The sequence below is a fragment of the Equus quagga genome, chromosome 2 (assembly GCF_021613505.1).
Source record: "Equus quagga isolate Etosha38 chromosome 2, UCLA_HA_Equagga_1.0, whole genome shotgun sequence".
Lineage (NCBI taxonomy): Eukaryota > Metazoa > Chordata > Mammalia > Perissodactyla > Equidae > Equus > Equus quagga.
Genome location: NC_060268.1, coordinates 116,403,965 through 116,419,878, shown reverse-complemented (window position 1 = coordinate 116,419,878; position 15,914 = coordinate 116,403,965). Strand labels below are relative to the sequence as shown.

The following is a 15,914-nucleotide window of genomic DNA, read 5'->3' as shown; positions in this document are numbered from 1 at the left end:
ATATAAAGTGCATTTGACTAGTTTATGTGTAATAAATTATTATCAAATCTTGATTAAAACCTTGAAGAGGCTCATACTCTTTTTGTAGTCTGACTATGATTACTTAATTTATTCCTACAGTTGCTAAACCTCAACCATTTCAACATACTTTTCAGTAGTTGAACTCTTACAGTGGAATATTATTTCCATGTTCCTGCAGCATCTTGATGCTATCCCCATGCGTCACCTTCAACTGGACTCTAGAGATTATCTGGCTCAATCTCCACATTTTATGGATAAGGTGACTTAAGTGTCTTGGGAAGTCAGTCAGTTAGTTGAAGGCAACACCAGGCTTAGAACCCAGGGCTTGTCCATTGCGAAATTGTTCAGAGTCTACTATTGGTCCCCTTGAGTTCCATTCCCACTGTCACTTCCCTAAACCATCATTGTCTTTCTCCCAATTTATGTAACAGTCTCTGTACCCACTTTCCTACTCTGATCTTGGCTTTTCCAATCTCTTTTTCATACAATGTCCACAGCTATGTACTATCTGTAGCTAATCATAACGTGTCTGTGATTTGTTAGAGAATGTTGATCGTTCTTCATTGTTAGTAATATGAAATCTGAACTTTATAATAGAAATTTGAAGGCCAAGTATGATCCAATCATGGTGTAGAACATATTTCATAAAACATATTTGTAATTAACCGACCTCAGAGTTCGAGTTAAAAAACAAACAAAATAAAATAAAAATTGCATTAATCTTTTCAGAGGTATTTTCTCTCAAGAAAAAACAGACACACTTCTATCCTGGAATTAGGAGCTGAAAGCACACAAAGGCTAAGGATTGAGATAATGGAAAAGTTAGGTCTAAAATAGGTTATCAATGAAAAGATAACCTTGTAGTTGACAACACAAGTCCACCAGGAAAAAAATGTTTGATTTGCTTAAATTATTTTCATTACTAATATGAAGTAGATAAGCAAATAACTTGCAAATAACTTCCATCACCTTGAATCTTTGGAAGAAATTATTCTTATTCCATACTTGTATGATTTCTTCCAAAGATTCAGATTCAGGTCCCTTCCTCTGGTATACATGCACATTCTGTAGTAACAGTTTTAGGATAAGAACCAATCATAACTATGAATTATGCATCTGAGGGGCTGGATCTAGAGTATATAATTTAGAAAAACAGGAGCATTAGTCAGCTGTGGGATGCTATTGTTATTCCCTCTCCTCAGAGAATGGTCTGAGATTGAAAAAATTCTATTTCTCTCCAGCACGGGAATGATGAATACGTGTGTAGCTAAACCAAGGGCTGAGAACAGCAATTAAGAGCCCATATGATGCAAACCATATATATCCCAAGGTGAAGGGTGCTATGACCATTATTTCCTTGGGCTAGGTGTGGGAAGAATGTGGGCACAAGCATTGCTACTATTTCCATTGTTTCCTTCGTAACCACAACCTAATATATAAACTTCTATTATTTACTGCATTTTGGTAAATAGTTATTAATTATGTTGAACTATGTGTATGGCTAGAGATGAATGAAATAAAAAGAGTATAAATTACTAAATTTTGGATTTCAAGCACATTGTTTATATCAGAGGGAAGAATATAAATTCAGTAAAGGATTTTTCTATTAAAATTAATTGTCATCAACATGTGGAATACTTAGGGAGAAGATAGTTATGCACACCAAGGGAAAACATAGCCTTGAAAAAATAGAGAATTCCCTTTTGCTAGAGATATGCAAACAGATCAAGTGAGCTCTACCAGCGACTCTCAGCTGGGAACTCTGTGGAGAGCTACATCAGCCAGAATGAAGATGCATGGTTCTCTGAAGACTTCCAATCCAAGGCCATGTGATTTTTTTTTAATCTTCATATTTTCATTCTGAACATTATCTCCTTCAGAGCCTGGTGGACCTGCTTGTTCCACATAGAGTAGATGACAGGGTTCAGCAGTGGGGTCACCACCGTGTTCCCAAGAGCAGCCTCTCTGTTGGAGTACAGGCTGTTTGTTTGCTTTGGTTTCACGTATATAAAGACACAGCTACCATACGTCAGAGAGGGGACAATGATGTGAGATAAACAGGTGGAGAAAGCTTTCCATCACTCCTTGGCTGATGGGAGACAGATGATTGTGACTACCATCTTGCTGTATGCAAAGATGGTTATGATGAGGGATGTTGAAGGGATACATAAAGTGAGGACAAAGGCAAACACTTCAACAGATCTGGTGTCAGAACAGGAGAGATGGATTAGGGGGCCAAGGTCACAGAAGAAGTGAGGGATGACATGGGGACCACAGAAGGATGGCTGGGAAACCTTCACTGGCAGACTAGTGTTGAGAGTCAAGTTCAAAGCAAAGCAGGTAGTGACCAGGAGGAGGCAAGTCCTCAGGTTCATGATGGTCGGGTAATGCAGAGGCTTGCAAATGGCCACGTGCTGATCCAGAGACATCATTGCTATGAGGAAGAAACCTGCTGCTCCTAGAAATACAAAAACAAAGCCTTGTATGAAACAGCCAGGAAAGGAAATCGTTTGCTGGCCTAAAAGGAAGATGACCAGCAACTTAGAAACAAGAGTACTTGTGAAACAACACTCAAGGAAGGAGACAATGCTGAGGAAAAAGTGTGTAGGTGTTTGGAGGCAGGAGTCAGCACAGGTGATGGTGACTATGACCACATTGTGTACAAGGGACGCCAGGGACACCAGCAGGTGCACCAGGAAGCGGAACTTTCCCAGATGCTGGACAGCAGGCAACCCTTACAAGGTGAATTCTTGGACAGTTGTTCCATTCCCCATTTCCATGGGCATCTCTTTGCACAGCAGCACCACCTGCTGGCCTTAACCTACAATAAAGAGATCACAGCAAGCACTGAAGTTTTAGGGGAGCACAAGGTCAACTAACTTGAATATCCAAGGAGAATAGGTAGATAGTAAAGTGCTCCAGTGAGTTGATTCTTAAATCAGAAGGACCTGAGTTCAATACTGGGTTCTAACCCCTCAGAGATGGGTCATCCATGGAAAGCTAGTAAACCTTTGAAAACTTCGCTTTCATCCTCTGTAAAATGAAGATGCTAGGGTCTATGTGTTCATGTTCTTGTGAGAATTGAGTAAGATAAAGCATGTAACTCACTTGGCATGTGATGCCAAGGTTTCCAATGTGTTCCTCAAAGTCTAATTTGACTATTATGATCATTAATATGCTCTTATATATAGCTTGATCAGTAGACAGTGTGATTGAAATTTTCCTAGTTATGGAACATTTGTGTTTTACAATATTATCAATTGGTAAATAAACATAATGGTAATATTAGCAATATTCTCTTTGAATATTCTCCTTAAAACATGCAACAAGTTCTCTGGTCCAAATCATCATCAACATCATCATCGTCATTAGTTGAGGACTTTACTAATACTTGGTACTGTGCTAGTCACCGAAATTCTGTATTTTTATTTCTCCCCACAACAATCGTGAGTGTTGGGTTGCCCCTACCACTTCTACTACTGAAGCGGAAATGAGGCATAGAAAGGTTAGGTCACATTAGTGGGACTTAACTAGATATGCCTGAATCCAAAGCCCCTGCTCTTTCCAAATGCTGCAACAAAATATTTTAAAATGGGAACAAATCTATTGTTGAAGATCTCTCAAGTGAAAGTTTAGCGTTATTTAATTTTTTCTATCCTTCATTTAATATCATTGATGAATTATTAGCCTATGGAAAGACATAAGTCTTAGAGTCGATCTGCTTTAGCACAACCATTTTGTAGAAGAAGCTGGAGACCAGAGACATTGGGGAGCTCAACAACATGGTATAAGTTGTAAAGCCAGGATTTACTCCACTTTCCTGAGGCTCCATGCTGGCATGAGAGAGTGATGGGGAGTGACAGAAGTTCACAGATTAGCTCATTTAGGAAAGATAATCTGGGATGATGGCACCTGTGCACTCACTCTTACATCATAGCTCAATGAACATTCTCTTCCTCTTTCACTCCCCCTCGATAAATCACTTTTCCAAAGTATCTGACTGTAGTATCTCAATAGTAAGCTGAAGGTCTGCAGTGTGGAATGCGTCTCTCTCACTAACGTGTCATGGGCCATGTTCTCTGAAGTGCTGGTCATGCAACCAACAGCTCACTCCTGTGTGGCACTAGCCACAGGGCTACATAAAGGAGCCTCTGCCTCTGTTCCAGTTGACAGCATTGAGCCCACCAAGCTACCATGATTCCTGAGGCCAGGCACACATGCGAGTCACCTCATGGGTGGCAGTGCTTCCTACTCTTGTAACTACTCTCTTCCAAAAAATTGAGAGCTTGCTGTGGGCTGAGGGGAAAGGAGAGGAAAAAGAAACTCGCTTGTCACAGCCTGTTTTCCCAGTTCTGGGGTAAATATGCACCCCATGTTCCCAGTGTCCCTGGTTGCAAAGCCCTGTTTCTATAGCCCAGAATGTTTCAGGCCACAACAAGGCTACATGGCAGCCTTGACATTGAAACCCCAGAGAGGAGAAGACGGAACAAAACAACCACATTTCCCAGCCCCCAATTCTGGCTCTGCCTCCCCTGGTAGACAAAAGCCCACCTAACATGCGATCTTGCTGTCCATATACTATGCCAGCTAACAGGAGCAGGCAGCTTCTTCTGAGCACAGCCCTGGGAGCTACTGAGACAAGGCTTCTTCTGTTGAAGTACTCCATTGTCATGGCACATCTGCTCCAAGATACGCTCTATTGCACTACACTCCTCCATCATGTCCTCACCTTCTCATGTGAAGAAGCATCCTTGTTCCACTGCATCAGCGATGAGCAGCTCATGACATGCAGTTCTGAGGTCTCTGTGATAGTTTTCCTGCAACACTGTGTTTGGTCATCAAGCAAGATGTACCCAGCCAGTGAGCAGGGAGTACAGGCTCCCAAAACTCATTAGGAGCTAAAGGGTCAGGGGCAGAAAGTAAAGGCAAGGCTGGTGCCAGGGAAGGGAGCTAACTGGTCACTGCTGAGAACAAGAGTTACTGGCACAACACTTATATTTAAGTTTCCGTTGTCTGTGATGACATTGACTCCCAGATGGCCATGCTGTTCTCTGTCAAGATTTTTCAAAGAAATTATATGACAATTTCCCAAGTGTTTCTAAAAATCCCAATTTGAATGTTGCTACTGCTTCAAGGTGAGAAAGATACTGATTTCCGAGGAAGGAGATGGGGAAATTCATCTTCCTTTCTCAACCACTGCTCATGCCTCCACCAACATTATGATTCTTTTCATTGGATATTTTTGTCTGAAGAATATTCTTCTTGTCCTTCCCAATCTCCTTGAAAAAGAAAAGCACACATTTCTTCTTCTTCTGGGAAGAAAAAGGAATGCTAGCTTGTTTCTGTGACATCTCTAACCTGGATGGCACCTCTCCTTTTAAAAGAATTTGGAAAGTGGAGCCCCAGATTCCTTCTGGATGCAGAAGAGGAAGGAAGAGATGTGAGCCCCAGAGTGGAGAAGCTGTTGCCATAGCAACCACTGGCTTTGTAGGCTGCTTCCCCTCCTGGGTACCTCAGCTGGGCTGCTGTGGCAGGAGTGACCCTGCCATCCTGCTGCAGCAGGAGAGGTCATTTTTCTGTGGCCTCTGGTTTCTCATCAAAAGCCAGGTGAGTAGCTTGAACCCCTAAAGTGTGTTTTCAGGCAACTCTGGGGCATATGATAGCTGTCTAGAGGCCTGTTCTGCCTCAGTCTTCCCTCACCAATGTTGATTTTACAAGGTCAAGGCAAATATCCTATAAATTTTTATGAGCATTCATGTGAGTCCCACCTTCCCACAATAGAAAAAACCATTTCTACAACGTCTGTTCATCTACACACTCTGCTTTCAATCCATGCCAAATGTGGATCTCATGGTGAATTCTCATTTGGAAGTTAGGGAAAATAAAGAATAATGGGAGATAAGTTAGAGAAGCTGGAGCAAAGAGAGACTATCCGTATTGATGCCCAGATAAAGGCTCACTTGCATGGCGTTGTTTTAATTTTATTCAGTGCCAGCTTCATGGTGCAGAAATACCTATTCCACTGGAGCAAGTCACAATGTGAATATGACAGTGGGAAGGTGAGAGGAGAGTGGACTGGCATGTGGTTTGGTGAAAAGGCTTACAAAGGGAACACTCAGAAATGGGGTGAACTAACCATACCATGCATCTAGCTCAAGGGGTGGTGACCTGGCACCAAGAAATGTTTCAAAGTTTACTTGGTCTAGGTTTCTCTTTTCTGGATCGTGCCTTCACAGCTCTCTAATACTCATTATTCTTTTGTGTTTTTAATGATACTCTGATATCTCATTTATCTTTGAAATTTTTCAGTAATCCATGTGCTTTGAGGATTTGGTTAGCTAGTTAATGAAAGGGATAGTTCTTAAAGCTGTGTTTGTGATTATCTAACCACGGAGAGAGAAAGCAAACATTAGCTTGTGGCTTCTCCTCTGCAGCATATTACTATGTTTGCCACTCTGTCCTTGAGCCACTCTTGAAACATTAGGCTACACCAATATCCAGGATTTAGATAATAAGAATATTTTGGTTTAAAATGTATCTGTTTAATATGATCTGTTCATAGAAAAGTTTTGGTGTCTGGTATTATATCCCTAAGTAAGAAGGCTAAGTATGGCCTAAGGAAAGGCAAATCCTATCACCCATGATATTGTGGGAGAGAGACTAGGGGATGCTAAGTTGAACAGGAAATGGGGGTTGGGATGGGGAGAAACACTGTCAGCAGGCCGAATTCCAGTCTGAGGGTGGAGTCGCTGTAATACTAATAAGACTTGAAGAACCAAACTGTCTCTTCATGGAATTTCCATAAAAATAAGCCAAGACTTCCAACAGAGACCCAGAACACATCAGTTCTGATCTAGGGGGCTCATTAATATCATACCCAATATCATGCATTCATATGTGGAAAACCTATTAGTCTAAGTATCTTCCAACGGGGGACCAGGAGGGGAAGCTCAACGTAAAAGGTAATTTACATGTCTGAATTTCTTATTTCCTTTTTTATACAAGCATGGAAAAAAGAAGTCTTTTGTTTTTTAATGAACCTCCCACTAGAGAATGAGTAAGTTGAATTATGTGGGATAGGAAGACATGGAAAAAGCTATCTGTAAATCTCAGAAGAAGCTATTTTGTAAGATTCTGGACCTTCAATTCTGTTACCTTCCTAGTAGGATTTCTTGTGTTAGTCTCACCTCTGATGTGTGGAAGCTCCAGGTGTTGGGGAGAATAACTGTGGTTCTAAGTGGTGTCTTTAGCATCAAGATTCCTAAGCATCTTTATCTCCAGATATTTCCAGCATGAAATGGTGAATGTTATGTTTTGCCAGGTCAAGATTTTACACAAAATATGGAAGACCCCCAAATGAAACATCCTAAAACAAACTCCTTTGAAATGGGGACGAAGTTCACATTTATATGTTCACACCTCTCCTGATAACACCCTCACAGCTTATTACATGATACAGAGTTTTACTGTTACAGGAGGGACAACTTCTTAGAGAAGAAGATGAAAGATGTGCAATGGAGAGAGAAAACTAATTTATGTAACCCCCTTTTAGGAAATGGGATCCTTTGGGCTGGACTTGAGACATCACCTCACCAATTATTATTACATTGCTGTGTGTCATGAAGTCAGTTTCTGAGATTCCTAGGTTTCAGTAAACCAGATTGATCTCTTTCCACATGTATAACTCTGGGGATCTCAGGGTGATCAGAGCTATTTGTGTGGGTGTTGGGGAGATGTTCCCTAGACCTATAACACAAATGCTGTCTTCTTAGCCAGCCCTTGTCACTGCTTCAAGGCAACGCACCTGAAAAGAATTCTCAGGAACCAGAGAAGACAAACTGGAATTCTTCAATCTCCTAACGTGACTGGACTGCTCAATCTTGGGTGGAGGAAGCTATCCGCCTCTTCTTCCTGATATGGTGGTCAGGCCATCCACAAGGCAGGGAAAGAAAGGGACCAGTGCAGGCATAGTAGGGGAGCCCGTGCTCAGGCTGACTGAGAGGCACACTGCCAGGGTGAGCACATGCTGTATCCTCAGAAGGCTGGCTTCTTCTAGTAGTGTGCCTCGTATTTGTACATCGTGTCTGCTGATGGGGAAAGACACATCCAGGCAAAGATAGAGGATCTAGGTAGGCTCAGTTCTGCTTTCTCCTCATATCCATCTTAGTTTGACACTTTGTTATGAAAAGAATAGAAATCCAATCACCCTAGTCAATGGGGCGTTTTTATTTCATGAGTGGCATCTCATTCATAGAAATCCTGAAACTAGAGTCACATTAGGCCTAGTCCTTATGGACACTGAAGGTAGAGAATGGTTGCAGATTCAAGGCAGCTCTAAGAACTTCAGCATCTGGGTTTTTGTATCATCCTTCCACTGTTCTCCCATTAACACTCCAACCACGTTCTTCATGTCTGCCACTGGCTTTCTACCAAATTATGTTCTCTATACTCTTAATTTCTATCTCTCTATCACTTCAGTGACACCGGGTCCATAGTGGCTGTGATGATTTCTTCTGGTACATCTCAGTGCTTCTTTTAAGGGAGAAACAATACAAATCTTATACACTCTTCCAAAAGGTATGAAAAGGGTAAATATAATAATTTCAAAAACACTTTATGAAGCAGAATATTGTTTTTTTCCCCAGCCTTATTGAGATATAATTGACATATAACATTGTGTAAGTTTAAGGGATACAAAGGAATAATTATTACAAAGTGTATGCCACAATAAGGTTGCCAGTTAACACATGCTTTGCCTCACATAATAACCATTTTGTTGTTGTTATGGTAAGAACATTAAAGCTCTACTCTCTTAGCAACTCTCAAGCTTGCAATACAGTATTGTTAACTATAGTCACCATGCTGTCCCTTAGATCTTCGGAACTTACTCATCTTATAATGGAAAGTTTGTACCCTTTGACCAACATTTACCCATTTCCCCTACGCCTCAGCCTCTGGCAATCACCATTCCACTCTCTGTTTCTATGAGTTTGATGTTTTTAGCTTCCAATATAAGTGAGAACATACAGTATTTGTCTTTCTCTGCCTGATTTATTTTACTTAGCAAAATGCCCTCAAGGTCTATTCATGTTGTTAAAATGGAAGGATTTCCTTCTTTTTTAAGGTTGGATAGTATTCCATTATATATATATATGTATGTATGTATGTATATATATGTGTGTGTGTATATGTACATATATGTCGCATTATCTTTCCTGTTTTTCTTTACTGGTCACCATGCTACACATTACATCTCCACGACTTATTTATTTTATAACTGTAAGTTTGTACCTTTTGACCCCCTTTGCCCATTTCACCTATCAACCCCTCCATGCCCCACCTCTGGCAACCAACAATCTGTTTTCTGTATCTATGCATTTGGGGTTTTTTGTTTTGTTTTGTTTTATTTTTAGATTCCACATATAAGTGAGATCATACAATATTTGTCTTTCTTTGTCTGACTTATCTCACCATAATGCCCTCAAGTTCCGTCCCTGTTGTTGCAAATGGCAGGATACCTTTTTTATGACTGAATAATATATTTCATTAATATATACATACATATATATACATATATATATACACACACACACGTATATCACATTTTCTTTATCCATTCATCTGCTGCTGGACAGTTAGATTGTTTCCATATCTTGGCTATTGTAAGAAATGCTGCAAAGAACATGGGGCAGATATCTTTTTGAGATAGTGATTTCATTTCCATTGGACACATACGTAGAAGTGGAATTGCTGGATCATATGGTAGCTCTCTATATAATTTTTTGATGAAACTCCAGTCTGTTTTCCATGGTGGCTGTACCAATTTACATTCCCACCAATAGTACACCACGGTTCCCTTTTCTCTACATCCTCACTAGCACTTGCTATTTCTTCTCTTTTTGATAACAGCCATTCTGATGGATGTAAGGTAGTATCTCAGTTTGGTTTCGATTTGCATTTCCCTGATGATTGGTGATATTTAGTACCTTTTCATTTACCTGTTGTCCATTTGTACGACTCCTTTGCAGAAATATCTATTCAATTTCTCTACTCATTTTTAAATTGAATTGTATGGGGGTTTTTTTGTCTATGAGTTGTATGAGTTCTTTATATATTTTGGAGATTAACCCCTTATCAGATATATGGTTTTGAAATATTTTCTCCCATTCCTTAGGTTGTCTTTTCTTGTTGTTGATTTGTTTTTCTTGCTGTGCAGAAGCTTTCTAGTTTGATGTAGTCCCACTTGCTTATTTTTGCTTTTGTTGCCTGTGCTTTTCAAAAAAATTAGTTAATTACTTTTTATTTATTTTACTGAGGTCACGTTGATCTATAACATTAAATAAATTTCAGGTGTACATCATTATATTTTGACTTCTGCATAGACTGCATCATGTTCACAACCAAAAGTCTAGTTTCTATCCGTCATTATACATATGTGCCCCTTTACCCCTTTTACCCTCTGTCTACTTCTTTCCCCTCTGGTAACCACCAATCTGTTCTCTGTATATAAGTTTCTTTATCTTCCACATATGAGTGAAGTCATATGGCAATTGTCTTTCTCCATCTTACTTATTTCGCTTAGCATAATACCCTCAAGGTCCATCCATGTTGCAAATGGAAAAATTTTGTCTTTTTTTTATGGCTGAGTAGTGTTGCATTGTATATATATATACCACATCTTTTTTATGCATCCATCCATTGATGGGCACTTTGGTTGCTTCCAAGTCTTGGCTATTTTGAATAACACTGCAATGAACATAGGGGTGCATATATCTTTTCTAATTAGTGTTTTCATTTTCTTTGTGTAAATACCCAGAAGTGGAATAGCTAGATCATATAGTATTTCTATTCTTAATTTTTAAAGGAATCTCCATACTGTTTTCCATAGTGGCTGCTCCAATTTACATTTCCACCAGCAGTGTACAAGTACTCTTTTTTCTCCACATCCTCTCCAACATTTGTTATTTCTTGTTTTTTTAATAATAGCCACTCTGACAGGTGTGAGATGGTATCTCATTGTACTTTTGATTTGCATTCTTCTGGTAATTGGTGATGTTGAACATCTTTTAATGTGCCTGTTGGGCATTTGTATATCTTCTTTGGAAAAATGTCTGTTCATATCCTCTCCCCACTTTTTGATCAGGTTGTTCATTTTTTGTTGTTGAGTTGTATGAGTTGTTTATTTATTTCGGATATAAACCTCTTGTTGGACATATGATTTGCAAATATTTTCTCCCAATTGTTGAGGTGTATTTTCATTTTGTTGGTGGTTTTCTTTGTTGTTTGGGCTTTTGGCGTCTTATCCAAAAAAACCATTGCCAAGGCTAACATCAAGGAGATTTTTTCACCTAAATTTCTTCTAGAAGTTTTATGGTTTTGGTCTTACATTTAAGTCTTCAATCCATTTTGAGTTGATTTTTGACTATGGTGAGTATTTTGAGTATGGTATCTTAATACAGGTCCAATTTCATTCCATTGCATGTGAATGTCCAGTTTTCCCAACATCATTTATTGAAGAGACTATCCTTTCTCCATTGAGTGTTCTTGGCTCTGTGTCAAATATTAGTTGACTATATATTCATAGGTTTATTTCTAGACTCTTGGTTCTGTTCCATTGTTCTATGTGTCTTTTTTTTTTTTTCCCTGCCAGTCCTATACCATTTTGACTACTATGGCTTTGTAATATAGTTTGAAATCAGGAAGTGTGATGCCTCCAGCTTTGTTTGTTCTCAAGATGCTTTACAGATTGAGGGTCTTTTGTGGCACCATAGAAATTTTAGGATTTTTTTTCTATTTCTGTGCAAAATGCTATTGGAATTTTGATAAGGAGTGCAATGTATCTATAGGTGACTTTGGGCCTATAATATGGACATTTTAACAATATTAACTCTTCTGATACATGAACATGGGATATCTTTTCATTTATTTACGTCTTCTTCAATTGCTGTCTTCAGTGACTTATAGTTTTCAGTGTAAAGATCTTTCACTTCCTTGGTTAAATTTATTACTAACTATTTTATCATTTTAATGCTATACAACTTGCATTATTTTCTTTATATCTTTCAGATAGTTCATTGTTATTGTATTCAAACACAGCTAATTTTTGCATGTTGATTTTATACCTTGAAACTACTGAAATTGTTGATTAGTTCTAACTGATTTTTGATGGAATTTTTAGGATTTTCTTTATACAACATCATGTCATCAGCAATCCTAGAAAATGTTACTTCTTCCCAGATGCCTTTCACCTCTGTTTCTTGCCTAATTGCTGTGGCTGGGACCTTCAGTACTCTGCTGAATAGAAGAGGTGACAGTGGGTACCTTGTTTTGTTCCTGGTCCTAGAAGAAAAGCTTTTCATCTTTCACTATTGAGTATGATGTTAGCTGTGGGTTTGTCATCTATGGCCTTTATCATGTTGAGGTACATTCCTTCTATATCCAAATTGTTGAGGATTTTTACTAAGAAAGGATGTTGAATTTTGTCAAGTGCTTTTTTTTGCATCTATTGAGATGATCATATGTTTTATTCTTTTTTAAAAAATTTAATTTTTAAAATTATTTTTATTGAGGTATAATTGATATACAACATTATATTAGTTTCAGGTGTACAACATAATAGTTCGATATTTGTATATATTTTGAAATGATCACCACAAGATGTCTAGTTAACATTGTCACCATACATAATTACAGAATTTTTTCTTGTGATGAGAACTTTTATGATCTACTCTCTTAGTTGTTTTCAAATATGCAATACATAGTATTATTAACTATAGCCAGCAAGCTGTACATTACATCCCCATGACTTATTTATTTTATAATTGGAAGTTTATACCTTTTGATTCCCTTCACCCTTTTTTGCCCACTCCCCACCTCCCTGTCTCTGGCAACTGCCAATCTGTTCCTTGTATTTATGAGCTCAGTTTTTATTTTTTTAGATTCCACATATAAGTGAGATCATATGGTATTTGTCTTCCCCTGTCTGACTTTTTTCACCTAGCATAATGCCCTCAAGGTCCACCCATGTTGTTGCAAATGGTAAGATTTTATTCTTTTTAATGGCTGAATAATATCCTATTGTATATATATATACACCACATCTTCGTTAACCATTTATCCATCGATAGACATTTAAGTTGATTCCCAATCTTGGCTATTGTAAATAACGCTGCAGCAAACATGGGAGTGCATGTATCTTTTCAAGTTAATGTTTGCATTTTCTTTGAATAAATACTCAGAAGTGGAATTGTTGGATAGTAAGGTAGTGCTATTTTTAATTTTTGTGGAACCTCCATACTGCTTTCCCTAGTAGTTGCACCCATTTACATTCCCGTGAACTGTGCACAAGGGTTCCCTTTTCTCCACATCCTTGCCAACTTTGTTATTTGTTGTCTTTTTGATAATAGCCATTCTGATAGGTGCAGGGTGATATCTCGTTGTGATTTTGATTTGCAATTCCCTGATGACTAGTGATGCTGAGCATCTTTTCATGTACCTGTTGGCCATCTGTACGACTTGTTTGGAAAAATGTCTATTCAGGTCCTCTGCCCATTTTTTAATCCAATTGTTTTTTTCTTTGCTATTGAGTTGTATGTGTTCTCTATATATTTTGGATATTAACCCCTTATTAGACATATGACTTGCAAATATTTTCTCTTATTCATTTGGTTGTCTTTTCATATTGTTTTGATTTCTATAGCTTTGTAATATAGTTTGAAATCAGGGAACATGATATCTCTAGCTTTATTCTTCTTTCTCAAGATTACTTTGTCTATTTTGGGTCTTTTGTGGTTCACACAAGTTTTAAGATTGTTTGTTCTATTTCTGTGAAAAATGCAGTTGGAATTTTGATAGAGATTACATTGAATCTCTAGATTTCTTTAGGCAGTATGGACATTTTAACAATACTAATTCTTCCAATCCATGAGCATTTATTTGTGGGTTCTTCAATTTCTTTAATCAATCTCTTATAGTTTTCAGGGTATATGTGGTTCACCTCCTCGGTTATATTTTATATTTATTCCTAGGTATTTTCTTCTTCTTCTTCTTCTTCTTCTTCTTCTTCTTCTTCTTCTTTTTTTTTTTTTTGCAGAGGAAGATTCACTCTGAGCTAACATCTGTGCCAATATTCCTTTATTTTGTATGTGGGTCACCACCACAGCATGGTTGCTGATGAGTGGTGTAGGTTTGTGCCCAGGAACTGGGCATGGGCCACTAAAACAGAGCACACTGAACTTAACCACTAGGTCATAGGGCTGGCCCCTTAATTTCTCTTTCTGATAGTTCCTTATTAGTGTATAGAAATGCAACAGATTTATGTATATTGATTTTTTATCCTACAACTTTATTGAATTCATTTATTGATTTTTATCCTTCATCCTGTTAATGTGGTGCATCACATTCATTGATTTGTGTATGTTGAATCATCCTTGCATCCTACAGATAAATCCCACTTGATCATGGTGTATGATCCTTTTAATGTGCTATTGAATTTGGTTTGCAAGTATTTTTTGGAGAACGTTTGTATCTGTATTCATCAGGGATATTGATCTGTAGTTTTCTTTTCTTGTACAGTCCTTATCTGGTTTTGGTATCAGGGTAATGCTGGTCTATTAAAATGAGCTTGGGAATGTTCCCTCTTCTTCAGTATTTTGGAAGAGTTTGAGAAGAATTGGCATTAATCCTTCTTTAAACGTTTGGTAGAATTTACTAGTATAACCATGTGGTCTCATGATTTTCATTGTTGGGAAGCTTTTTATTACTTATTCAATCTCCTTACTTGTAATTGGTCTGTTCAAATTTTCTGTCTTCATGATTCGTTCTTGGGAGGTTTTGTGTTTCTAGCAATTTAACCATTTCTTCTAGATTGTCCAATTTGTTGGTGTATAACTGTTCATAGTAGTCACTTATGATCCTTTGTATTTCAGTGGTATCAGTTATAATGTCTCTTCTTTCATTTATAAGTTTTTCACTTGCTTTCTCTCTCTTTTTTTCTCGGTTAGTCTAGCTAGTTGTCAATTCTGTTTATCTTTCCATAAAAACAACTCAGTTACATTGCTTGCCTATTCTTTATTTCATTTATTTCTTCTCTAATCTTTATTATTTCCTTCCATTTGCTAACTTTGGGCTCAGTTTGTTTTTCTGATTCTAGTTCCTTGAGGTGTAGTGTTAGGTTGTTTCTTAATGTAAGTGTTTATCTCTATAAGCTTCCCTCTTAGAATTGCTTTTGCTACATCCCATAAGTTTTGGTATTTTTTTCCCATTTTCATTTGTCTCAAGATAATTTTTGATTTTGCTTTAGATTTCTTCTTTGCTCCATTGGTTGTTCAGGAGTGTGTTGGCTAATTTCCAGTTATTTGTTAATTTCCAATTATCTTCCTGTTTTTGATTTCTAGTTTTATACTGTTGTGATTGGAAAATATATCCGATATAATTTCTTTTTCTTGAATTTGTTGTCTTCTTCTGTGCCCTATCACTATGATCTATCCTGGAGAATGTTCTGTGTGTACTTGAGAAGAATGTGTATCCTGTTGCTGTGGAATAGAATATTCTGTATATGTTTGTTAGATCATACACATACACATATATCCATCAAAATGTATGTGTAGCACTAATTGTAAAAGCCCAAACCTTGTAATGCAAATGTCCTTCAAGAAAAGGATGAAAAAATAAATTGTAGTATATTCAAACAGAGTACTGAACAAAATACATGTTCAGGAACCATGATGTATGCCTCCACTTATAAATAATATAAAAAACTGGCAAAACTAATATATCATGTTAGAAATCATGATAGTGGTTACCTTTGGGTGGGTAGTTACTGATTACTTGTATGTGTTTAGTTTGAAAAAATATACTTATGTTTGGAACTTTTAAAATATGTACATTATCCT

The 15,914-nt window shown here is 37.7% G+C and overlaps 1 pseudogene; it reads right to left on the bottom strand.

Annotated features, from left to right (window-relative positions):
- Nucleotides 1-1,868: 1,868 nt before the first annotated feature.
- Nucleotides 1,869-2,819, bottom strand: LOC124234893 (olfactory receptor 2AP1-like; annotated as a pseudogene).
- Nucleotides 2,820-15,914: the final 13,095 nt, after the last annotated feature.